Here is a 25909-nt window from a genome sequence, read left to right on the forward strand (position 1 = left end):
GGGATTAACATGGAGCTGTAATTAATTACTGTGAAGGCTCTGAGGGCAGAGTGACTCTTGTGAAAGCAGTCCTTCTTTGGGGCAGCAGCAAGGCCTCAGAGCGAGTTTGGCAGCTGTGGGGCAGGGAAGAGAGCTAGGGTCTGGGTTTTGGTGCTTCCTCAGCTCGGAGAAAGTTCCAACAAGCTGACTTCAGGCACCTTGGGCAGATGGACTCTCTCGCCTGCTTAGGTTCCTTTCAAAATTCCCTACCCCAGGGGCCCTGTACAGGGATGCTCTGGAGGGCAGAAGAAACTGTAGGATGGGAATCAACCTAGAGAATTCTCAGAGCCCTGGGAGTGAGAGCAGGTTAATTCCGTGTCTGGAGAGAGCTGATGGCAAATCTGCAAAGCCCATCAAATCCACAAGAAAAGGGTAAAAAGCACAAATATGTTGGCATTCAGGACCCAAAAAACTGATTTAAACAACAGACCAGCAAAATCCAACACAACACGGGGAGAGTGAACGTCAGTCCTGCCAAAGAGCATGTCAGTAACTGAAAGAAATTAGTGTGGGCCTCAGAGAAATCAGGCTGTAGATAAACAAAGTTTTAATAAAAATGGAAAATCTGACACACAAGCCCAAGCCATCTGCCTCCAAAGGTTTCTTCAGCCAACAGGGGCCATCCTGACTGTGATGGCATGAAAAAGACTGGAGAAAATGACTGTTGATCCACAGGGCTGAAACACCATCTATCAATGGTATGAGCCCGAGACCCTGTCCTGAGTTTTCACTCTATGGCTGCTTTTCCCTCGGTAAAGTGAAGTGAGAAGAGGGGCACTAGTCAAAATTATCCAGTCCCTGAATCATTGCTCAAAGGAATAGGTGTGGAACCTTGAATCTTCTAGTTTTAGGCGTCCACCTCCATCAACCTCGCTTTTCCTGACTAGCATGAGCTAAAATATCGGGAACCACATGTTGGATGAGTGCGTAGGCGTTTGTGGTTTTTCTTTATTTTTTTCTTTAAATTGCTAGCCCGCAATTTGGGAAACCAAATGTTCCAAACCAATGGTATAAGGTGCAGGAACCTGAAAGTGAGACTGGATAGTAACAGGAAGTAAAACCAACAGTCTGGCTTCCTGGCCTCAGTGGGGTGAAGCATGGAGGTGTTAACAAACAGCCCCTGGGGAGAAAATATTTGTCAGACCTGGCCCTGGGCAGGAAATGCACCACCCTTCGTCAGCTGAGCCCAGGAGACAGACAGAGGGGAAGAGTGGCCACTGACTACACTCAGGAATTACATGACACACCTTGGTAGACCCTTCAACCTACAGATATATTCTTACTTTAATGGTTTTCCCTTGCAAATACTGTCTACTATTTCAAAGAGCTTCTGGCTGGCTGGGCTAGAGGAAAATGCAAAGGCTTGGGAGTCAGTTCTCAGATTCTAATCCCAGCTCTGCCACCCTCCTGCTGTTTGACCTTGGGCAAGTTGCTTAAGCTCTCTGTGACTCTGTTTCCTTCTCTTAAAAGTGGTATAAGTTACCTGCTCTCCTAACCTCTTATGAGCCCTGGATGGCCGGGACTGTATCTGATGTTAGCTTGTATGTACCTGTGCTCTTAGCACATAGGAAGCACTGAATAAAAGGTCCTAATTATTATTCTGGTTCACAGTCACTCAGCAAATGATGATTGCAACAGCAATAAAAGGAAATAATAATTATTAAAAATATCAACAACAAATCCTTGCATGGACCGTGTGGGAATGGCAAGTGTTTGTAGCCTGTCCATTTCCTGGTTGACACTAAAATCGTTAGGGGAACTGGTTGAAGTGTGGGGGCCAGGGGTGCTAGGAGGGAACGATCAGACAGTGAGATCCTGGGCACAGCTGGCAGGAGAATCTGAGAGCCCCAGCCACCAGGTCCATGCTCTGAGGCTCCCTGCTCACGTGTGGTGTCCGCCCCAGCCCTGAGTTTGAGAAGGAAATGCCGCTGAACTGATTTTCTTTGAGATTCCCAGACTCAGCTGGCTCCTGCCCTCTGGGAAGGTGAGGCTGGGCTATCTGGATTCCGACCCTCCACTAGCTTGGTGGCACTGAAGGAGAGAAGTGGAAAGGAGAAGATAGCAAGAGGGGACAAACAACTGGAGAAGTTGCCAAAGGCCACTCTCCATTAGGTCTCAATACAGGGATAAAGAAAGGGGTGCCCACCCTCCCCTTCTGGCAGCTGAGTGACAGCCCGCCTTTTCTGGCAGGGACCTCACCAGACCATGCCCCCAGGGAGGGAGAAGCCTCACTGCAGGGAGTGGGAAGAAGGATCCACCCACTTCTTTCTAGGCTCTCTCCAAGGTGGAGATGCACACTGATAATGCATATTGTTCCCTTCTGGTTCTTAGAGGTTGGATGTTCAAAAATGAAAATACCAGACATATGGGTGACCAGTGCTGATCGAGTACTTAACAAGGGATATTCTGAAAGCCAGACTGCCTAGAGAAACAGCGTGGCCTAGTGGAAAGAGCACAGGACTGGGATTCAGAGGACCTGAGTTCTAACCTTGGCTCTGCCACCTGCCTGCTGTGTGACTTTGGGAGACTCACAGCTTCCCTGGGCCTCAGGTCCCTCATCTACAAACTGGGGATTCAATATATTCTTCCTCCTACTTTGGACTATGAGCCCCACCCATATGGGATCTGATCATCTTGTATCTACCTTAGCACTTAGTACAGCACTTGGCACACAGCAAGCACTTAAACACCACAATTATTAGTAGTAATAGTAGTAAAAAACTGAATAAATAGCCTCCCTACAGAAGGGGCTCAAATCACCATAAAAACACGGCAATTGGCTCGTTTCCTTGGCAGTTTCCATCAATACCGATCTGTGGAGGTCACTCTGGGATATAAGCCCCCCTCAGCTGAGTCTGAACACAAGCCAGAGTCCCCAAGTCTCCTCCTTTTCCCTGGACTCTGCCTTTACATCTCTCAACCACCTTTTCAGCCCAACCACCCCATCAGCACAAATTTGATCACGGTCTAAATGTGTCACATTGATAGCCTCAAATACAAGTTTGGGTTATGCATACCCATGAAAAGTATAGCAGTATCAAGCATGCTTTGGACCTAATTTAAAAAAAACACACATTAAAAAAGTCCAAAAGCTGACCAGCTTCTTAATCTGGTAAGCCCAGCTCAAACTCCTTTCCAGCAGGATCTCTGTCACCGTTGCCTCTGTCCCAACACCAATACCTCATGAAAGGACCATGGCCCTGGGAATCAGAGGACCTGGGCTCTAATCCCAGCTCTGTCTCTTACCTGCGGTTGGTCCTTTGGCAAATCACTTAACTTCTCTGGGTCTCAGTTTACTCTTCCGTAAAATAGAGATTCAATACCCATTCTTCCTCTCCCTTAGACTGTGAATCCAGTGTGGGACAGGGACTGTCTGATCTGATTGCCCTGTATCGACCCCACTGCTTAGCCCATAAGTGCTTAACAAATACAATTATCATCATCTTCAGGACACTAGGACTCACAGTCAGATCTTACCCCACCAGCAAGCTTCTCTGCACTGTTTCCCCAGGTCTCTCAAACTGCTGTCAATAAGGATATGTGAGGTTCAGAATGGAAAGAAAAATAGTCAGCCAAGCCTGCTGTACTGTGTGATATTGTCGCTTTGCTATCGGATGGAAAAAATCAGAGAAGCCCCACCTTCTCCCCCAGCCCCCTGTGCAGACTCACAATAGGTGCTCAATAAATGTTAACAGTCACAGCAGCGGGGCAAAACCTAAGGTGGTTCCAGTCCGGCAAGTCCACAAGGGGTCCTGGACTATTGGGCTGTAGAGGCCCTTTCCAGGGCTAAACAAAGTTCTGGAAGGTCCTGGGCTATGGAAGTTCAGGGCCATCTCCATACCCTGGACCTGGGATAAAGGTGATAATAATAATTAATAATTATGGTATTTGTTAAGCACTTACTATATGCCAGGTATTGTTCCAAGCACTGGGAGGTTACAAGTAAAATCATGTTGGACAAAGTCCCTGTCCCACATGGGGCTCACAGTCTCAATCCCCATTTTACAGATGAAGTAACAGGCACGGTGAAGTGACTTGCCCAAGGTCACACAGCAGACAAGTGGCAGATCTGGGATTAGAACCCATGATTCCCAGGCCCGTGCTCTATCCACTATTCATTCATTCAATCGTATTTATTGAGCGCTTACTTGTGCAGAGCACGGTACTAAGCACTTGGGAAGTACAAATCAGCAACATATAGAGATGGTCCCTACCCAACAACAGTCTAGAAGGGGGAGACAGACAACAAAACAAGTAGACAGGTGTCAATGCCATTAGAATAGAGTTATAGCTATATACACATCATTAATAAAATATAGTAAACATGTACAAATAAGAGTAATAAATATATACAAATATATACAAGTGCTGTGGGGAGGGGAAGGGGGTAGGACAGAGGGAGGGGGGCGATGGGGAGGGGAGGAGGAGAGGAAAAAGGTGGGGCTCAGTCTGGGAAGGCCTCCTGGAGGAGAACGCCAGCAGGGCACTGAAGGGAGGAAGAGAGCTAGCTCAGTGGATGTGTGGAGGGAGGGCATTCCAGGCCAGGGGAAGTATGTGGGCCGGGGGTCGACGGCGGGACAGGCAAGAATGAGGCACAGTGAGGAGGTTAGTGGCAGAGGAGCGGAGGGTGCAGGCTGGGCTGTAGAAGGAGAGAAGGGGGGTGAGGTAGGAGGGGGCGAGGGGATGGACAGCCTTGAAGCCAAGAGAGGAGTTTTTGCTTGATTCGAAGGTTGACAGGCAACCACTGGAGATTTTTGAAGAGGGGAGTGACATGCCCAGAGCGTTTCTGCACAAAGATAATCCGGGCAGCAGAGTGAAGTACAGACTGAAGTGGCTGCTTCTAAATGGAGGCAGGGGATTTTCTTCAGGAGCCACCCTGCTCCCGACCTTCCCCAGCTGCTTTTCTAGAGCTCCCTAGGTCCCTTCTCCTCACCTTCCTAATGTTCCCCTGTGCAGGGTGGCTCTGGTGTCACTGTCTGTTCTGGCAGCCCACTAAGATTAGAGAAGCAGCGTGGCTCAGTGGAAAGAGCACGGGCTTTGGAGTCAGCAGTCATGGGTTCAAATTTCGCTCCGCCAACTGTCAGCTCTGTGACTTTGGGCAAGTCTCAACTTCTCTGTGCCTCCGTTATCTCATCGGTAAAATGGGGATTAAAGACTGTGAGCGCCCCCGTGGGACAACCTGATCACCTTGTAACCTCCCCAGTGCTTAGAACAGTGCTTTGCACATAGTAAGTGCTTAATAAATGCCATTATTATTATGAATATTTGTTATACACTTACTGTATGATAAGCACTGGGGTAGATACAAGAGAATGTCAGGCACAGTCCCAGTCCCATATAGGACTCACAGTCTAATGGGGAGGGAGAACAGGTATTGTACACTTCACAGATGAGAAATGTAGGCACAGAGCAGTGAACCCAAGTCCTCTGACTCCAAGGCTCGTGCTCTTTCCACTAGGCCATGCTGCTTCTCCCCAGCCTCTATCTATGGAAAGAGCTGGAGAATAGCCTCCAAATTCAACAGGGAAGCGCTTAACAAATATCATAAAAAGTCTGTCATTATGGAGGCTAACAAATGCATAACAGCAACAATCATTTAAGAAAGGGAATCAATGGCAAAACACCATACTAAGCACTTGGGAAAGTACAATACAATTGAGTAGGCATACATGACCTCTGTTCACAAGGCTGTTATAGACTAGAGATGGAGGCAGACATTAAAATAATAACATGGAATTTAAGCACTTACTATGTGCCAGACATTGTACTAAGCACTGGGATAGATACAAACTCATCAGGATGGACACACTCCAAGTTCCACATGAGGCTCACAATCAATCCCCATTTTACAGAGGTAACAGGCACAGAGAGGTCACACAGCAAACGAGTGGCAGAGCCGGGGCCAGAACACACTCCCAGGCCTGTGCTCTAACCCCTAGGCCACTAATGACAGGTGGATAGTTCATTCTCAGTTTCCTTTGTGGGCTTCTCCTCTGCCTCCAACCCCCTAACTGTGAGGGTCCCTCAAGGTTTAGTTCTGGGTTCCCTTCTATTCTCCCTTGGAGAACTCATTGGCTCCCATGGCTTCAACTACCACCTCCACGTGGACGATACCCAAATCTCCATCTCCAGCCCTGATATCTTTCCCTCTCTGCAGTCTTGCATTTCCTCCTGCCTTCAAGACATCTCTACTTGGATGTCCTCCTGTCACCTCAAGCTTAACACACCCAAAACAGAACTCCTTATCTTCCCACCCAAAGCCTGTCCTCCCCTTGACTTTCCCATCACTGTAGACAGCACCACCATCCTTCCTGTCTCACAAGCCCAGAACTTTGGCATTATCCTTGACTCCTCTAATTCAACCCACATATTTAATCCAATCACTAAGTCCTGTCGGTCCCACCTTCACAACATTGTTAAAATATGCCCTTTCTTCTCCATCCAAATGGCTACCACATTAATACAATCACCTACCCTATCCCACCTGAATTACTCTATCAGCCTCCTTTCTCTCCCCACTCCAGTCCCTACTTCTCTCTGCTACCCAGATCATTTTTTCTACAAAAATGTTCAGGACATGTTTTCCCCACTCTTCAAAAACTCCAGTGATTTCCCATCCTTTCCCAGAAACAAGAACTCTTCACCAGTGGTTTCAAAGCACTCAATTACCTTGCCCCCTCCTTCGTCACCTCGCTACTCTCCTACTACAACCCAGCCCGCACACTTCACTTCTCTGGTGCTAACCTTCTCACTGTGCCTCGCCTGTCTCACTGCCTACCCCCAGCCCACGTCCTGCCTCTGGCCTGAACGCCCTTCCTCCTCAAATCCCACAGACACTTACTCTCCCCGCTTCAAAGTCATATTGAAGGCACATTTCCAAGAGGGCTTCCCTGACTAAGCAGCCCCCCTTACTCTATCTCCCATTCCTTTCTGCCCTGACTTGCTCCCAGCCCCACAGCACTTATGTACATATCTGTAGTTTATTTATATTAATGCCTGTCTCCCCCAGCCAGACTGTAAGCTCACTGTGGACAGGGAATGTGTCCATTTATTGTATTGTACTCTCCCAAGTACTTAGTACAGTGCTCGATACACAGTAAGCACTCAAATATGATTGAATGAATACATAAGTGTTGTGGGGGTGGGATGAAAGTCAAAGTGCTTAAGGGGTACAGACTCAAGTGTCTAGATGACTGGGGGCGGGGGAGGAGGCTTAATGTATAATAATACCTGAAATGGATTTTAAAAGGTAAAAAAAAAAAAAAATCCAACGAAAGTGAAAACTTAGTTCTTCATTCAGTTTTTTTTTCCAGGACTCTTCCTGTAGATTGTCCTAAACAGAATTCTCTGAGGAAATCCCAGCTGAGGCACCCTATCAGCCTACCTCCTTCCCTACACCCCATCCTGGCCTCAATTTCCCAGGGCCTTGCTGGGCAGGTGAAATCAATCCTTTCACTAAACAGCTGAACCACTCTGGAAGGGGGAACAATTACTTTGTTGTGCAGAAAGATCATATCTCCCTTAAGAGGAGTTTAAAAGAAATAGAGTGAGCAATTATGCACCCTGCTCAACTAGGAGTACCAGCTCTGAGATCAAATCACACTCCGTCTGCTTTGACCACCTTTCAAAAACCCTCTGCCTAGTAGTCAAAAAAGGTGAAAGCACCATCACAAGCCTGGATTCAACCCCCATCCTCTGCAGCTCAAGTTTGGCTCAGCCCAGGTTCTGCTGCTTCTTCCCCCACCCCTACTTCACAGCTACCTCCAGCCCTCCCTGCCATCACCCTGCTGTCCCAGCACTCCTACCTCTCCTACAACCCGGCCACCTTGAGCACATATCTGGCCCAGTAGTTTTCTCTATTACTCGGAGAAAAAAAGTGAGGCCAAAAATGGGAGAGGGGGTGGGCTATGTGGTGGCCCTCCTTCCCCCCAGGGGCCTTTCTAGAAACACACAATTTCCTCCCAGAGCTGAGCCTGGGGCTCTGTGAAATGGAGCCCTGGGTAACCCCAACAAACTTCCTGTCACAGCTTTGGAAATTAAGCCTCAGTTTTCTGGCCCCAAGGGATCACTGTGAAAGCAGGCTAAGGAAGCTCAAAGCTCAGCTGGTTTCCCAGGCCAAGGAAGCCAGCCTCCATTCCTCTCCTCAGACAAACTTGAGACCCAAAAGGAGTTAGTAGTCACTCTTTCCCACCAGCTCACTGATCTATGCTACTCAGTCCTGCTCCCACCCACTTCCCAAAAGTTGGAGCTTCTGACTGGAATGCTCACCTGGCTTTTCCCAGCTCCCAAGGGGGCAGGAAGTCAACTCCAGCCCAACTTGGGGGCTCAGCTCCCTCTTTTCAATCCCCAGGGACATCAGAGGAACAGCCCAGGCAGGCTCCTCCACTTCCCGCAGCCCCTGTCTTTCAGTTCGGCCTCCCTCTCCACTTGATTGAGGGGAGTGGAACTCCCTGCTCTCCCACCTGGATCTCGTGGGTAATTAGGGAGAGGTGACATTCCCCTCTTAATTATACACTGCAGGTTCACTCCTAGCAAGAGAGGGAAAGAAAAAAAAAACAAGCAGGAGGGAAGCCATGGGAAATGAGGAGGCTAATTCTCTTTCTGAAGGGACCAGTTTTCTAGAAGAGTACAATTAAATGAGCCGCTACAGAAGGGTTGGTAAGGATGAGTCATCTCTGTACCACCTCTTCAGGGTGGGGAAGGGAATCAGTTGTAACCTGGATGCCCCAAACATCCATATCAGGAGCACTCTCCTCTCCTCTTCTCTCCTCTCCTTCCAGATAAAGAGAAGATCTGGGGCTCTGGGAAAGACATGGTGAGAGGCCAGGTCCAGCTTCCAGCATGAACAACCTACAATCCTGGACCATCAATCAGTTGCATTTATTGAGCACTTACTATTCATTCATTCATTCAATCATATTTATTGAGCACTGACTATGTGCAGAGCACTGTACTAAGTGCCTGGGAAGTACAAATTGGTGACATATAGAGACGGTCCCTACCCAACAACGGGCTCACAGTCTAGAATGGGGAGACGGACAACAGAATAAAATATATGGACAGGTGTCAAGTCATCAGAATAAATAGAATTAAAGCTAAATGCACATCATTAACAAAATAAATAGAATAGTAAATATGTACAAATAAAATAAACAGTAATAAATTTGTACAAACGTATATACAGGTGCTGTGGGAAGAGGAAGGAGGTAGGGTGGGGGGGATGGGGAGGAGGAGAGGAAAAGAGGGGGCTCAGTCTGGGAAGGCCTCTTGGAGGAAGTGAGCTCTCAGTAGGGCTTTGAAGGGAGGAAGAGAGCTAGCTTGGCGGATGTGCGGAGGGAGGGCATTCCAGGCCAGGGGAAGGACGTGGGCTGGGGGTCGACAGCGGGACAGGTGAGAACGAGGTACGGTGAGGAGGTTGGCGGCGGCAGAGGAGCAGAGGGTGTGGGCTGGGCTGGAGAAGGAGAGAAGGGAGGTGAGGTGGGGGGGGGCGAGGTGATGGACAGCCTTGAAGCCAAGAGTGAGGACTTTTTGATTGATGCATAGGTTGACAGGCAGCCACTGGAGATTTTTGAGGAGAGTAACATGCCCAGAGCGATACACAGAGCACTGTGCTAAGTGCTTGGGACAGTACAATATAAGAGCAGTCAACATCCTGCCAGATGGTGAAATGTGTGGGTGAGAGCTGGGGTACACCTGGAGAGAGGCAGTGGTGAGATTAAGGTGGGAGGAGGGGGTGGAAGGAACACCTTCTCAGAGCCCATAATTCACCGGTGCTCTGTGTTAGCTGCGCAGAGATGAAGAGAAAGGGGTAGTGGCGTAAGAGAGAAAGGGCTAGTGGTGTAAGAGCCCAGGATACGGTTCTGAAAGATTCTTCTTCCCTTCTCCCCAGCTCAGTCCTTTCCCTGGGAGTTGATTGAGAAGCAGCGTGACTTAATGGAAAGAGCATGGGCTTGGGAGTCAGAGATCGTGGGTTCTCATCCTGGCTCTGCCATTTGTCTGCTGTGTGACCTTGGGCAGGTCACTTAACTTCTCTGTGCCTCAGTTACCTCATCTGTAAAATGGGGATTAGGACTGTGAGCCCCAGGTGGGACAACCTGATGACCTTGTATCTACCCCAGTGCTTAGAACAGTGCTTGGCACACATTGCTTGGCACACATAGTAAGCGTTTAACAAATACCATCATTATTATTATATTATTATGACTTGGCCAGAGTGAAACCTGCAGTAAGTGGGTTCCCTGCTGCCAGGGATTTTTCTCAGCCACCACTACCACTACTTGCTTTTCTCAAATGTTCAGTTCTCCAGTGTGAGTTTTGATGAGCTCAGTTTCCTGCTTTACCTTTTGCTTGTATAAAACATTTATCAGGCCTGCACATTCTGCAGGAACAGGAAATGTCCTCCATTTCCCTCCCACCACACATACACACAGACAACACAACCGGGACTTCAGGGATGGAGGGAGTTCTTGGCCCTCCTTCTTTTCAGCTAGCCAGTCAGCGAGGGGACCTGGTGAGAAGGGGCTGGATCACAAGCATCTGGCTCTGACACCCTCAGGGAACCTTTCTCAGATGAGTTGGGAGTGTCCATACAGATCCCTGCTTACCCATCAGCCTGGTGCTCGGTACTGGATTCCCTGGCTCCGCATCTAGACTGGCAACCATCTTTCCCCAGTCCGCGGACATTCTCTTTAGGCCTCAGCAGCTCCCAGAGGTTTATAACTCCAGGAAGAAGTGGCTGGGGATCCCTGCTCAGAGCCAGGACTACTTGGGGCCATGCTGGCCAGGAGGCTTGAGACCAGTGGCTTCATTGAGGGTGTTCTAGGGAGACTTTCTGCATTGCTCTGCACACAGTAAGCGCTCAATAAATACGATTGATGATGATTGATGATTAGGAGGCCTTCTGCAGGGCCCGGGGCCATTTTGCTGCCTTGGATCCTGCCCTTCCTTCCTCTACTTGGGCCGGCAACGTATGCTAATTGGGAGCGTATGGTGGTGGTGCCCACAGCTTCTCCTCCCACCCCCAGCCGAGGGGGCCTCCCTGCTGAGCCCTTCTATCAGGGCTGCCAGCCTGCTAATGAGTCAGCAACCTTGGGTCCTGCCCTCTCTTCCTCCCACAGACAGCGCAAGGGGGGCTCCTTCAGGCCATCCGAAGGCCAGCCCTGTCCAGAGAACTGAAGGCTGAGCCAGCAAGGGGACTTACACCCAAAGCAGGGCTAGAGAAGCGGAGGCGGCAACTGAAGGGAACTGAAGGAAGCCCCGGGAGTCAAAATGAGCTGAGCCAAGCTGAAGAGAGATGAACAGCATCCCTCACCTTGCCTGATGTCTTGCCCAGTTTTAGGCCTCTTGAAATCCCAGGGTCTGCCCGCCACGTCAAAACTGCACTCCACCTGCCCCTGCTGGGAAATCCTGACATCTCATCATCATCATCATCATCAATCGTATTTATTGAGCGCTTACTGTGTGCAGAGCACTGTACTAAGCGCTTGGGAAGTACAAGTTGGCAACATATAGAGACAGTCCCTACCCAACAGTGGGCTCACAGTCTAAAAGGGGGACATCTCTGCGGTGCCTCCCACCCTCCGCATTGGACCCAACAATATCGTCCTCGAGACAAAGAGACCGCCATTCCAGATCTCTCAGTGGACCACAGGTCAGAGGCCTGGCTTCCCAGCTGGCCATGCAGACAGGGACCAGAGCTGCTGTTCCCGGGGTCAGGAGTCCTCCGTAGAGTTTTCTTTCCCCAGGGTCATTCAATCTCACCTGATCAAAACTCTGCCCTTCCTCCCCTCTAGCCCCAGCAGAAGCTAAGAGACTGGTGCTGGGGTTTAGGGGTAGTTCGGAGGACCAGCATGAGGCTGGGAAGCTGGACTCCAGGGTTTCATTTGTTCCTGATTAACAGCGGATCTCAACTGAGTCATTTCCCCTCCCAGGACCTCTCAGTTTTCTTGACTGAACCAGCTCATGGAAAGGGAAGGATATTCCAGGAAAGAAATGAGTGGACAGACCCTTTGTAGATTAATCTGCCCGGAGGATTGCTTTCCCAGAGGGACCCTCAGTGACCCACATGAGATTGTCTGGCTGCTTTTCCACTGCATGTATTCTTGTTAAAACCTTTTCAATCAATAAATCAATCAAGGGTATTTCCTGAGCACTTACTGTGTGCAGAGAATTGAGAGAGTAATAATAATAATGGTATTTGTTAAGTGCTTACTACATGCCAAACACTGTTCTAAGCGCAGGGGTAGATACAAGATAATCAGGTTGTCTCACATGGGGCTCACAGTTTTAAAGTCCATTTTCCAGATGAGGTAACTGAGGCCCAGAAGTTAAGTGGCTTGCCCAAGGTCACACAGCAGACAAGTGGCAGAGTGGGGATTAGAACCCACATCCTCTGACTCCCAAGCCCGTGCTCTTGCCAAATACAACAGAGTTGGTAGATACATTCCCAGACTACAATGAGCTTTTCAGTTTTTCTCATCCTACAAAGAACATTTCTAAGCAGCTGGCTCAGTGGAAAGAGCATGGGCTTTGGAGTCAGAGGTCATGGGTTCAAATCCCAGCTCCGCCAATTGTCAGCTGTGTGACTTTGGGCAAGTCACTTAACTTCTCTGTGCCTCAGTTACCTCATCTGGAAAATGGGGATTAAGGCTGTGAGCCCCTGGTGGGACAACCTGTAACCTCCCCAGCGCAAAGAACTGTGCTTTGCACATAGTAAGCGCTTAATAAATGCCATCATTGTTATTATTATTATTACTAACTCTGTTATAGTGTACTCTCCCAAGTGCTTAATACAGGGCTCTGCACATAGAAAGCCTTCAATAAATACGATTGATTGATTGATTGCTCTGCTGGCCCTCCCTAAAGTCCACCTCCTCTTCACCATTCACTGGCTATCTTGGTATTCCTGATACCTAGCCCTTCTCTTCTCCAGTTTGCTGTGGGATCTTGGGCCAAGCATTTAACCTCTCTCAGCCTCAGTTTTCCTCACCTGGAAAATGGGGACAAGTGTTTTTGCCCTTCACTGCTTCCCAGAGACGGTTTGAGTTACCCCAGGAAAATGTTAATAAATGATTAAAAAAAAAAACCCTGGAAAGACAGATGAAACCAGGAAAATATAAAGCCCAGTAACAAGAACCCTACTTCTTGGGTCAAAGTTGGAACTCTCCACCTTATGAACAAAGGATAAGCTGCCTTCAGCTACAAGTCAGGGTGGCTCAGTGGAAAGAGCATGGGCTTGAGAGTCAGAGGTCGTGGGTTCTAATCCCAACTCTGCCACTTGTCTGCTGTGTGACCTTGGGCAGTCACTTAACTTCTCTGTGCCTCAGTTACCTCATCTGTAAAATGGGGATTAAGACTGTGAGCTCCACGTGGGACAACCTGATTAACTTGTAGCTACCCCAACTCTTAGAACAGTTCTTGGCACATAGTAAATGCTTAACAAATACCATTATCACTATTACAACAACAGATTTTTCATGATTTGAAATAAATTATTCACACTCCTCTCACCCTATCATTGAATGGAGAGAGAAAATGACCATCCCCTAAATTTGGGATGGGACCATCCTAGACCATCTGAGAAATCTGGGACCCTAACAAAATTTTAAAAAGGAAAAGAAGAAAACACTTCAGGCTACATAACTCTTCACTTACTTCAGTGTGTGCCAATTGCATGACTTCCAAGGATCACAGGTCAGCTTTCTAGACGGACATAACTTGGAGCGCACAAACCATCTTCTGACTATTTTCAGATGGAACATGAAAGCACGAAGTGACATGTCCAAAGTCAACTAGAAAGTCAGTGACAGTTGGCATGGGAGACTGGCTAGCCCAGCAGCCAGACCCGCACACTCTTCTTGCCACCACGCCTTCTCTCCCTCTTCCTGTGCCTGCCAAGGGTTATGTGCAGCTTAATATCAGCTTCCAAAGCAAATGGTTGTTGGCACTACGTACCCTGGGTTCAACAGCATGCCCAGTGTTTGTCAACTCCCAGATTGCCGTCTGCCATGCCCAAGTGTTCGCCAACTCCCAGACTGCCCTCTGCCAGGGTACTCGGTCACATACCCCTTTGGACTTGCCCAGTCTGGGTCAAGAACAGAGTGCCATTGCTGTTGCTTACCCAAATGGAAATGAGCATGAGCTCTACTGTAAACAGGACAGGGAAATGAACCAGCCAGCTGTGGAAAGAGCTAGTGGGAATGATTTCTCTTCAGGTCCCTAACAATTTTCTCTACCAGATTCCCACCTCGGGGTGCTGGGCAGTGGTGAAGAGCCTGGCACAGGGCAAGCACGAGAGGCCAGCCAACAAGGCTGACGTTGCAGCAGTGCCATCCGGAAAGCGCGGACCCTTGGATTCCAACTTGGATGGATCTATTCAGCCAATCTTCGCTGTTTCCTTTTTTAAAAAAAAAAAGTTAAGCGCTTACTATGTGCCAGACACTGTTCTATGCGCTAGAATAGGTACAAGCTCATCAGGTTGGATTTCGAAAAAAAATAATGATAGGTGCAGGGAAAAGTGGGAGCCCAGATCCCAAAGAGATCCTTGTGGGGAGGGGATCATGTTGACCAACTCTATTATACTCTCCCAAGAGGACCAAGTCTCTCTGTTATCTGCACCTAGCAAGCACTCAATATCAGTGATTGATTGACCCACTAGAACAAAGCAAAGGTACCTCCTTGTGGGAGAGAGGGGCTAGGCAAGACTCTGGAGTGTACTCCTCCAGAAAGAGGACTTGCAACATATTTCTTTCCAGAACGCTTTGTAATCTAAAATTCTGGACTGCACTTTTCATTGCTCCTCCTCTTCCTCTTTCCTGTCTGACCTAGAGCCAGGGTTTCACAGTAGCTCTAGGCTTCTGCTCCCCTCCTCACAAGTAACATTCACCTTCAGCTCTTTTTTCCCCCCACCTTATACCACCCATTTTCTCCCCTCAATCACTCCATTCCCTTATCAACCTCAACTCCTGGTCTCAGGGATATCAGAATTTCAAGGGTCACCCGATCTCACTTGAGGAAACCCTGTTCTACAGTCTTTTTCTTCAACCAGATTTTTTTGTGGCTCCAGTAGAGAGGGGCCAAAACCACAAAAATCTTTGTTCTGAGGGCCCCCGCCTTAGAGGAAAGGACAGAGAGCAGTACAACGCCCCCCACCTCCACCCCCCCCATGCACACACACACACACACACACACACACACACACACTCACACCTTTAAATCCCCTTTCTAGACTGTGAGCCCACTGTTGGGTAGGGACTGTCTCTGTATGTTGCCAACTTGTACTTCCCAAGCGCTTAGTACGGTGCTCTGCACACAGTAAGCTCTCAATAAATACGATTGATTGATTGATTGATTGATTGATTCAGGCATCTAACTCATGCTGCCCTTGGAGTCCCCATGCCAGACTCTGCTATTACAACCACATCTTTGCAACAGATTTTGGTTTTAGGAATAAAAAATTCTTTAAAAGCAGTTCCACTTTTTCTCACCCAAGCACTTTTCACATATGTCAGCAGTGACTCTAGACCCTCCTAGGTCTGCTTCATTCAACTCAGACACACCACGACCTAAACACAGACTCAGCCACGCTGGACACCTACCTTGCTGACATGAGTTCTCCTCTCTGTCGTGCCACCTGGCACTGAGAGGGCTGCTGCCTAGATGTGCCTCATTCTTTCCACTATATCCCAATAAAACCGAGGACCGAGTCTTCATCTGATTCTACGTTCATATTAGTCCGGGTGCTGGATGATCACTTGGCCAATGGGAAATAAATACCCAATACCACCACCATACCTGAAGTTATGAGATTGGTCCCAGATGCCATAAACACAGCCTGGAGAATATCTGCTGGGTGATAGATATGGTGTTGAGGGATTTCTTCCCTTTGAATGGGAGGGAAAACAGCTTTGCTTTCTTTCCCAACTACTCTAGGAGAAGTTGCATGAACTAACTCCTTCAGGCTACAGCTACTATTCTGAAGCAGATCTGAATTTGTCTCTCTAAGCCCTGTGGCATGGATGGTTCCAAGCATGAGAGAATACTTCATCCTAGACTTCAAAAGCCAAATCCCACTCTTTCAGTCCCAATCCCGTCTTTCTCACACTCTCACAGATCAGATTCTGGACATCCTCTTTTACCAGGAGACTCTCCCCCTCCCAAAACACACACACACACACACACACACACACACACACACACACACACACACTCTGTCTCTCTCTCTCTCTCTCTCTCTCTCTCACACACACACACTCTCTCTCTCTCTCTCTCTCTCATCTTGGAAGCTTTTTGGCCCAATGAGAGTTCTGTTGCCACTATCTGTCCCAAGCTTGCTCAAAGTGCTGATTGGAAAATAAATACATAAACACCTACAATGGGTGTCATTCATCTCTTTTCCCCAGCCCAGGGTTCATTTAGCATCCTGTTCTGGATGCCCACAAAACCAGCAACCGGCTCAGGCCGTGGACCTGCAGCTGTGTGCTGCAGCCTTGGTGACCTCAATCGATCAGTCAATCAATAGGATCGATTGAGTACTTACTGGCTGGAGAGCACCAAACTAAGCACTTGGGAACGGATAGTAAAATAGTCGTTGGACACGATCCCTGCCCACAAAGAGTTTACAGACCGCAGAGGTGGACAAAGAATCTCCTAAACTACTGCATCCTGGTTGTGGGGGTGGGGGGCAGGAGGGGAAGGGAGGGAAAGAGAGGTTGGGGAAGGGAAACGGAGAAATGAGGAAATCAGAAAATGAGTCCTGCCTCTGCTGCGCTCCCTGAGTTCCTCAACAGGTTTGAGGGGAGGCCCCTGCCCACAGAAAGCAACCTCTCCACCTAAACAATACCCACCCTCTGGTGCAGTGATCGGCAATAATAATAATAGTAATTGTGATATTTGTTAAATGCTTACTATGTGTCAGGCACTGTACTAAGCACTGGGGTAGATGCAAGCTAATCGTGTTGGACCCAATCCCTGTCCTACATGGGGCTCACAGTCTTAGTCCCCATTTTACAGAAAAAGTAACAGAGGCACAGAGAAGTGAAATGGCTTGTCCAAAGCCACACGGCAGAGATGTGGTGGAGTCAGGATTTGAACCCAGGTCCTTCTGACTCCCACGCTCATGCTCTATCCACTAGGCCATATTGCTTCACTAAACCAGACCCTCAAGGACTCCAGAGCAAGAAACAAGCACCCTTCCTCGCCCCTTCCCTTCCTAGCTGGGGAAATCGAGGCAATCAGTTAATCAATCAATCATATTTATTGAGCGCTCGCCGTGTGCAGAGCACTGTACTTAGCGCCCAGCAGAGTACAGTATGACAGATAGCAGTCAGATTCCCTGTAGCTGGGGACACCGAGGCAATCAGTCAAGCAATCAATCTTACTTATTGAGCGCTCGCCGTGTGTACTTACTGTACTTAGCGTCTGGCAAACTACAGTATAACAGAGTTGGTAGACAGAATCCCTGCCCTGAGAGATGCCCCAAACCGGGAACCCAGAAGAGAAGCCAGGCGTTCCGGCTCCCGCGTTAACAGGTTTCCAACCGAGAGGGGAGCAGGGGAGGGGTCCCAGGCTAATAATAATAATGGCATTTATTAAGCGCTTACTACGTGCAAAGCACTGTTCTAAGCGCTGGGGAGGTTACAAGATTATCAGGTTGTCCCTCATGGGGCTCACAGTCTCAGATGAGGTAACTGAGGCCCAGAGAAGTTAAGTGACTTTCCCAAAGTCACACAGCTGACAATTGGCGGAGCCGGGATTTGAACCCATGACCTCTGACTCCGAAGCCCGGGCTCTTTCCTACTGAGCCACGCTGCTTCTCAGGGCCCCCCGAGCTTTTTCCTGTCCCCGGGCCCCGCGGGACACCCCGGGTCTTGCCCCCGGGCCCGGGCCAGACTGAGCCCCCTCCTTCCTCTCCCCCTCCTCCCCCCTCCCCCCCACCTTACTTCCCCACAGCACCTGTATATATGTCTATATAATAATAATGGCATTTATTAAGCGCTTACTATGTGCAAGGCACTGTTCTAAGCGCTGAAAAATATGTTTGTACGTATTCATTATTCTATTTTACTTGTACATATCTATTCTACTTATTTTATTTTGTTAATATGTTTTGTTTTGCTCTCTGTCTCCCCCTTCTAGACTGTGAGCCCACTGTTGGGTAGGGACCGTCTCTAGATGTTGCCAACTTGGACTTCCCAAGCGCTTAGTACAGTGCTCTGTACACAGTAAGCGCTCAATAAATACAACTGATGGATTGATTGATTGATTGAGGAGGGCAGGGAAGCCACGCCGCCGCCGCCTGCCCCTCTCGGTGCCCCGGGAGGGAGGGCCTCGTGGGGGGCTCAATCAATCAATCAATCAATCGTATTTATTGAGCGCTTACTGTGTGCAGAGCACTGTACTAAGCGCTTGGGAAGTACAAGTTGGCAACATATAGAGACGGTCCCTACCCAACAGTGGGCTCACAGTCTAAAAGGGGGAGACAGAGAACAAAACCAAAACCAAACATACTCCCCTGCCCACCCGGCTCGGAAGGGGGGTCCCGACGCCGCTGGGCGCAGCAAGGCCGCCGCCGGCAGCTACTTTCACTTTCCAGTAAAAGCTCCGGCGACCCCTGGCCCCCGGGGCCCCCCGCCCCCCGGGGCCAGGCCTTTCCCACGGGGTGGAGGCCGGCGGGAGAGGCCGCCCCTCAATCAATCAATCAATCAATCGTATTTATTGAGCGCTTACTGTGTGCACAGCACTGGACTACGCGCTTGGGAAGTCCAAGTTGGCAACATATAGAGACAGTCCCTACCCAACAGTGGGCTCACAGTCTAAAAGGGGGGGACAAAACCAAACATACTAACAAAATAAAATAGAATAGATATGTACAAGTAAGATAAATAGAGTAATAAATATGTACAAACATATATACAGGTGCTGTGGGGAGGGGAAGGAGGTAAGATGAGGGGGAGGCCGGTCCTGCCCCTCTCCCCGGGGGTGGGGGGCGTAAGGGGCCCCCAGGGCACACGGGCCCAACACGTGGAGCCTGGGAAACCCGGGGGAGGCCAAGGCAGGCCAGGGCAGGGGGGCAAGGGAGGGCAGGAGGGCTGGGTAGGGACTGTCTCTATATGTTGCCAACTTGTACTTCCCAAGCGCTTAGTACAGTGCTCTGCACACAGTAAGAGCTCAATAAATATGATTGATGATGATCCCCCACCCGGCCCGGAGGTTGGGGCTCCCCTGCGGTCCCAGGGGGCACAGGGCGGGGAGGGGGGCACCGGGGCCCTCCAGGTGGGACCCTCCCCCCAGTTGGGCAGATGCCAGGGCAGCCGGGCTACCGGAGGGGCGAGGGATCCCGGGGATGGGGGGGATTTACCTGGAAAAGGGAAAGCCGTCAGGGTCTCGCTGTGCCATGGTGGCGCTCACCTCCTTGCCCTCGCCCACCACCCGAAATCCAAACATCCGAGGCCCCCGGGCCCAGGTACACACATGCACACACATGCACACAAACTCTCTCTCACACACTCACTCCCCTCTCTCTCTCACACACACACACACACCACTCACACACCCAGGGCTCAGGAAGGAAACCCGGACTCGGAAAATGGCCAAAGTCTCATCATTTCCGCTGACAGCGCTTGACAGTTGAAGAAGATGCGCCCCCCCGGACGAGAAAAACTTTCCCAGCCAGGCGGGGCCCGGCGCGGGGGCGACCCTGGAGGGCGGGGGAAGGGAGCCGGAGGAGGAGGAGGAGGAGGAAGAAGAGGAGAAGGGGTCGGAGGGGTCGGGTCCCGAGCCCATGCCTCCCGCGGTTATGTAAAGAGGAACATTGCTAGAAGGAGGGAGGATGGGCCGGTGGGAGGGGCGGGCTGGGGGCGGGAGGGGGTGTGTACTAGGCGCCCTGTCCTCAACTGGCTCCCCCCCCATCCCCACCCCGGGGGCCGACGGCGGGGGCCCGGAGGGCCGGACGGCCGGACCCTCGGCTTGGGGTGGCACCGGGCACCTCCTGGGCACGGGCCCCCCCGGGTCCGGGCGTTTTAGACTGTGAGCCCACTGTTGCGTAGGAACTGTCTCTATATGTTGCCAACTTGGACTTCCCAAGCGCTTAGTACAGTGCTCTGCACACAGTAAGCGCTCAATAAATACGATCGATTGATTGAGCTTTCTTCCTCCCTTCAAGGCCCTACTGAGAGCTCACCTCCTCCAGGAGGCCTTCCCAGACTGAGCCCCCTCCTTCCTCTCCCTCCGCCCCCTCTCCATCCCCCCGGCCGTACCTCCTTCCCTTCCCCACAGCACCTGTATATATGTATATATGTTTGTACATATTTATTACTCTATTTATTTATTTTACTTGTACAGATCTATTCTATTTATTTTATTTTGTTAGTATGTTTGGTTTTGTTCTCTGTCTCCCCCTTTTAGACTGTGAGCCCACTGTTGGGCAGGGACTGTCTCTATATGTTGCCAATTTGTACTTCCCAAGCGCTTAGTACAGTGCTCTGCACACAGTAAGCGCTCAATAAATTCGATTGATGATGATGATTACTCTATTTATGTATTTTAGTATGTTTGGTTTTGTTCTCTGTCTCCCCCTTTTAGACTGTGAGCCCACTGTTGGGTAGGGACTGTCTCTAGATGTTGCCAACTTGTACTTCCCAAGCGCTTAGTACAGTGCTCTGCACACAGTAAGCGCTCAATAAATACGATTGATGATGATGATGATGATGAATGAGGGGAGCCCATGAGGAAGGGGCCCGGCCCGGATTTGAGGGGAGCCCGAGGGGGCGGGCTGCAGTCCTGCGCCCAGACGGGGGGACCCCCGCAGCCCCTTGGAGCCCCCGGCCCGGCCCCTCCTCAAAGCCCCGTGGCCGCTTTCGTTTTCGGTTTTCAGCCCTCCATCCAAAGGAGGAGGAGAAGGAGGAGGAGGGTGAAACGTGTCCTTTCGAGGAGGAAGAGAGCAGGGGGCCACAGGGGGTTTACCCGGGGGGGGGGGGGATCCCCCCTCTAACGCCTACCCGCACCTGGGACCCACCCGTGCTGCCACTCTTTTAGCCCCTTGCCTCCTCCCCATTTTTTTCTTCTTTTGGACATAGTTTGATCATACACAGGGAAGGAGCATGGTCTGGTGGAAAGAGCCTCGGGCCTGCGAGCCAGAGGACTGAGGCTCTAGCCTGCTGCGTGACCCTGGGCAAGTCATTTAACTTCTCTGTGCTTCATTCTCCTTAACTGTAAAATGAGGATTCGCTACCCGTTCGCCCGTCTATTTAGACCGTGAGCCTCATCAACCGATCAGTCAGACGTATTTATTCAATCCATCAATCAATCAATCAATCGTATTTATTGAGAAGTATTTACTGAGAAGCAGAATGACTCAGTGGAAAGAGCATGGGATTTGGAGACAGAGGTCAGGGGTTCAAATCCCGGCTCCACCAATTGTCAGCTGTGTGACTTTGGGCAAGTCACTTAACTTCTCTGTGCCTCAGTTACCTCCTCTGTAAAATGGGGATTAAGACTGTGAGCCCCTGTGGGACGATCTGATCACCTTGTAAGCTCCCCAGTGCTTAGAACAGTGCTTTGCACATAGTAAGCGCTTAATAAATGCCATTATTATTATTATTATTGAACACTTACTGTGTGCAGAGCACTGTACTAAGCACTTGGGAAGTACAAGTTGGCAACATATAGAGACAGTCCCTACCCAACAGTGGGCTCACAGTCTAAAAGGGGGAGACAGAGAACAAAACCAAACATACTAACAAAATAAAATAAGTAGAATAGATATGTACAAGTAAAATAAATCAATCAATAAATAGAGTAATAAATATGTACAAACATATATACATATATACAGGTGCTGTGGGGAAGGGAAGGAGGTAAGATGGGGGGATGGAGAGGGGGACGAGGGGGAGAGGAATGAAGGGGCTCAATTGAATAAGCTCAATTTATTGAGCTTTTACTGTGTGCAGAGCCCTGTACTAAATACTTGGGAGAGTACAATATAAGAGTTCATTCATTCATTCGTATTTATTGAGCACTTACTGTGTGCAGAGCACTGGACTAAGCACTTGGAAAGTACAAGCTGGCAACAGACAATCCCCACCCAACAACGGACTCACAGTCTAGAACGGGGAGACAGACAACAAAACAAAACAAGTAGACAGGCATCAATAGCATCAAAATAGATAAATAGAATTATAGATGTATATACATCATTAGTAAAATAGAGTTAAAAATGTACACAAGTGCCGTGGGGCAGGGAAGGGGGTAGAGCAGAGTGAGGGAGGGGGGGCGATGGAGAAGGGAGGAGGAGGAGGAGGAGAGGAAAAAGGGGGGGCTCAGTCTGGGAAGGCCTCCTGGAGGAGGTGAGCTCTCAGTAGGGCTTTGAAGAGGGTAAGAGAGCTAGTTTGGCTGATGTGAAGAGGGAAGGCATTCCAGGTCAGAGGTAGGACGTGGGCCAGGGGTCGAAGGCGGGACAGGCGAGAACGAGGCCCAGTGAGGAGGTTAGTGGCAGAGTAGCAGAGGGTGCGGGCTGCGCTGGAGAAGGAGAGAAGGGAGGTGAGGTAGGAGGGGATGAAGTGATGGAGAGTTTTGAAGCCGATAGTGAGGAGTTTTTGCTTCATGCGAAGGTTGATAGGCAACCACTGGAGATTTTTGAGGAGGGGAGTGACATGCCCAGAGTGTTTCTGTAGAAAGATAATCCGGGCAGCAGAGTGAAGTATAGACTGAAGCAGGGAGAGACAGGAGGATGGGAGACATTCCCTGCCCACAGTGAATTTATAGTCTAGAAGGGGATACAGACATATAAATAACTAAATTATTGTACATAAGTGCTGTGGGGCTGAGGGAGAGGTGAATAAAGGGTGCAAATCCAAGTGGATACAGGAGGAAGTGGGAGAAGGGCAAATGAGAGTTTAGTCGGGTAATGCGTCTTGGAGATGTGCTTGTTCATTCATTCATTCATTCATTCATTCATTCAATCGTATTTATTGAGTGCTTACTGTGTGCAAAGTACTGTACTAAGCGCTTGGAAAGTACAAGTCGGCAACATATAGAGACGGCCCCTACCCAACAAGGGGGAGTCTAGTCTAGAGTCTAGACTAGTCTAGACAGTCTAGAAGGGGGAGACACAACAAAACAAAACAAGTAGACAGGTGTCAAAATCGTCAGAACAAAAAGAATTAAAGCTATATGCACATCATTAACAAAATAAATAGAATAGTACATACGTACAAGTAACATAAATAGAGTAGTAAAGATGTACAAATATATATACAAGTGCTGTGGGGAGGGGAAGGAGGTAGGGCGGGGGGGGATGGGGAGGAGGAGAGGAAAAGGGGGGCTCAGTCTGGGAAGGCCTCCTGGAGGAGGTGAGCTCTCAGTAGGGCTTTGAAGGGAGGAAGAGAGCCAGCTTGGTGGATGTGCAGAAGGAGGGCATTCCACGCCAGCGGGAGGACGTGGGCCGGGGGTCGACGGCAGGACAAGCGAGAATGAGGTACAGTGAGGAGGTTAGCGGCAGAGGACTGGAGGGTGCGGGCTGGGCTGGAGAAGGAGAGAAGGGAGGTGAGGTAGGAGGGGGCGAGGTGACGGACAGCCTTGAAGCCAAGAGTGAGGAGTTTTTGCTTGATTCCAGGTTGACAGGCAGCCACTGGAGATTTTTGAGGAGGGGAGTAACATGCCCAGAGCGTTTCTGCACAAAGATGATCCAGGCAGCAGAGTGAAGTATAGACTGAAGCGGGGAGAGACAGGAGGATGGGAGATCAGAGAGGAGGCTGATGCAGTAATCTAGTCGGGATAGGATGAGAGATTGAATCAGCAAGGTAGTGGTTTGGATGGAGAGGAAAGGGTGGATCTTCGCGATGTTGTGGAGGTGAGACCGGCAGGTTTTGGTGACAGATTGGATGTGTGGGGTGAGCGAGAGAGCGGAGTCGAGGATGACACCAAGGTTGCGGGCTTGTGAGACAGGAAGGATGGTAGTGCCTTCTACAGTGATGGGAAAGTCAGGGAGAGGGCAGGGTTTGGGAGGGAAGATAAGGAGTTCAGTCTTGGACATATTGAGTTTTAGATGGTGGGCAGACATCCAGATGCAGATGTCCTGAAGGCAGGAGGAGTTATGAGCCTGGAGGGAGGGAGAGAGAGCAGGGGCAGAGAGGTAGATTTGGGTGTCATCTGCGTAGAGATGATAGCTGAAGCCGTGGGAGTGAAGGAGTTCTCCGAGGGAGTGAATGTAGAGAGAGAACAGAAGGGGAGGGCCAAGAACTGAACCTTGAGGAACCCCTACAGTAAGGGGATGGGACGGGGAGGAGGAGCCCACAAAGGAGACTGAGAATGAATGACCGGAGAGTTAAGAGAAGAACCAGGAGAGGACAGAGTCTGTGAAGCCAAGGTTGGATAGCGTGTTGAGGAGAAGGGGGTGGTCCACAGTGTCAAAGGCAGCTGAGAGGTAGAGGAGGATTAGGATAGAGTAGGAGCCATTGGATTTGGCAAGAAGGAGGTCACTGGTGACCTTTGACACCAGGGGACAGGGGTTGTGTCTCACCGGATTAACATATCTACCCAGAATTTAGAACAGTGCTTGACATAGTAAATGTTTAACAAATACCATAATTGTTATTAAATATTTCAAATCAAGAGATGCAATCACTGTCAGTTGTTTGGAGCCAGGACTCACAATCAACTAATCAATCCATGGTGTTCATTTTGATCTTACCGTGTATAAAGCATTGAACTAAGAGGCAGGGAGAGTACAGTAGATCCCTGTAGGCATGATCCCTGCCCTCAGGGAGTTTACAATCTAGTGGGGAGACAGACATTAAAATAAATTGCAGGTAGCAACAGAGTACATTGAGGTGTACATAAATGCTGTTGGGAGTGGGGTAAATATCAAAGTGTTTAGGGGGTACAGGCATAGGTCATGTAGATGGGAGGGAGAATGGGATGGGGAGATGGGAAGATAGCCAAGAAAGACCTCCTGGAACAGATATGATTTAGCAGGGCTTTGATAATATAGGGAGCAGGCTATTCTATTTATTTTGTCAATGATGTGCATCTAGCTTTAATTCTATTTATTCTGATGACTTGACACCTAACCACATGTTTTGTTTTGTTGTCTGTCTCCCCCTTCTAGACTGTAAGCCCGTTGTTGGGTAGGGACCATCTCTATATGTTGCCAACTTGTACTTCCCAAGCCCTTAGTACAGTGCTCTGCACACAGTAAGTGCTCTATAAATATGATTGAATGAATGAACGAATGAAAGTGGGAGGGAGTTTATAACTACTTTTTGATAAGTAGCCTAAGTGTTTAATCAAGTAGGTTCTTAATTCAAGTTTGGCAGGCCCTGCCTGCACCAACTTATTTCCCCTTTTCTCCCCTGAAAGCCAAGGGGCTGGGGGCTGGGGTGGGGGTGGGGGGTCATTAGCCCTGCCTAAAGGATTAAAGGCCTACAGTGATGGCCGTAGCCAGAGACTACATCAATCTGTGAGTAGCCAAAGCTGCAACAACAGTAGTTAGAAAAGAAGGTGAAGTGGCTTAATACATTAATGCAGCAAGAATGTTGGTTGGTTTACAAACTCCTGTGCAAGGATAGGAGAGTGACCAACTGCTATCTGTCCTGTCTCTTCCACCAGGAGTGGCCAAATGACCAGGAAGACAAGCCAATAGCAGAAGGAGTCTTTGAGAGAAAGAGCTTCCTCCTTTAAAGCCTCCCTGGGCTGTTTCATCAGTGACCTCTCCTACCACCCTACTACAAGCCCCATTGGGTTAATTCATGGTCAGTTATAGCACTGAGGAATACTAGAGCTCCTTTTGCTGACCCTTCAATGAAACATCCACTACTGTGGCTATTTAATACATCACATAGGTTAAAAGTAAGATATGTAACATAATGGCATC

General features: G+C 49.4%; 1 protein-coding gene across 1 annotated transcript in view; it reads right to left on the reverse strand.

Moving 5' to 3' along the window:
• SH2B3 (SH2B adaptor protein 3) overlaps positions 1-19708 on the reverse strand; it is a 99586-nt gene extending 79878 nt beyond the window's left edge. Inside the window, exon 1 of the mRNA XM_038763564.1 lies at positions 19397-19708. The gene's annotated coding sequence lies outside the window, so the exon portion shown is untranslated. The remainder of the gene's footprint in view (positions 1-19396) is intronic.
• Between the last annotated feature and the right edge of the window lie 6201 nt (positions 19709-25909).

Source organism: Tachyglossus aculeatus, chromosome 21 (genome assembly GCF_015852505.1).
Source record: "Tachyglossus aculeatus isolate mTacAcu1 chromosome 21, mTacAcu1.pri, whole genome shotgun sequence".
NCBI classification, from domain to species: domain Eukaryota; kingdom Metazoa; phylum Chordata; class Mammalia; order Monotremata; family Tachyglossidae; genus Tachyglossus; species Tachyglossus aculeatus.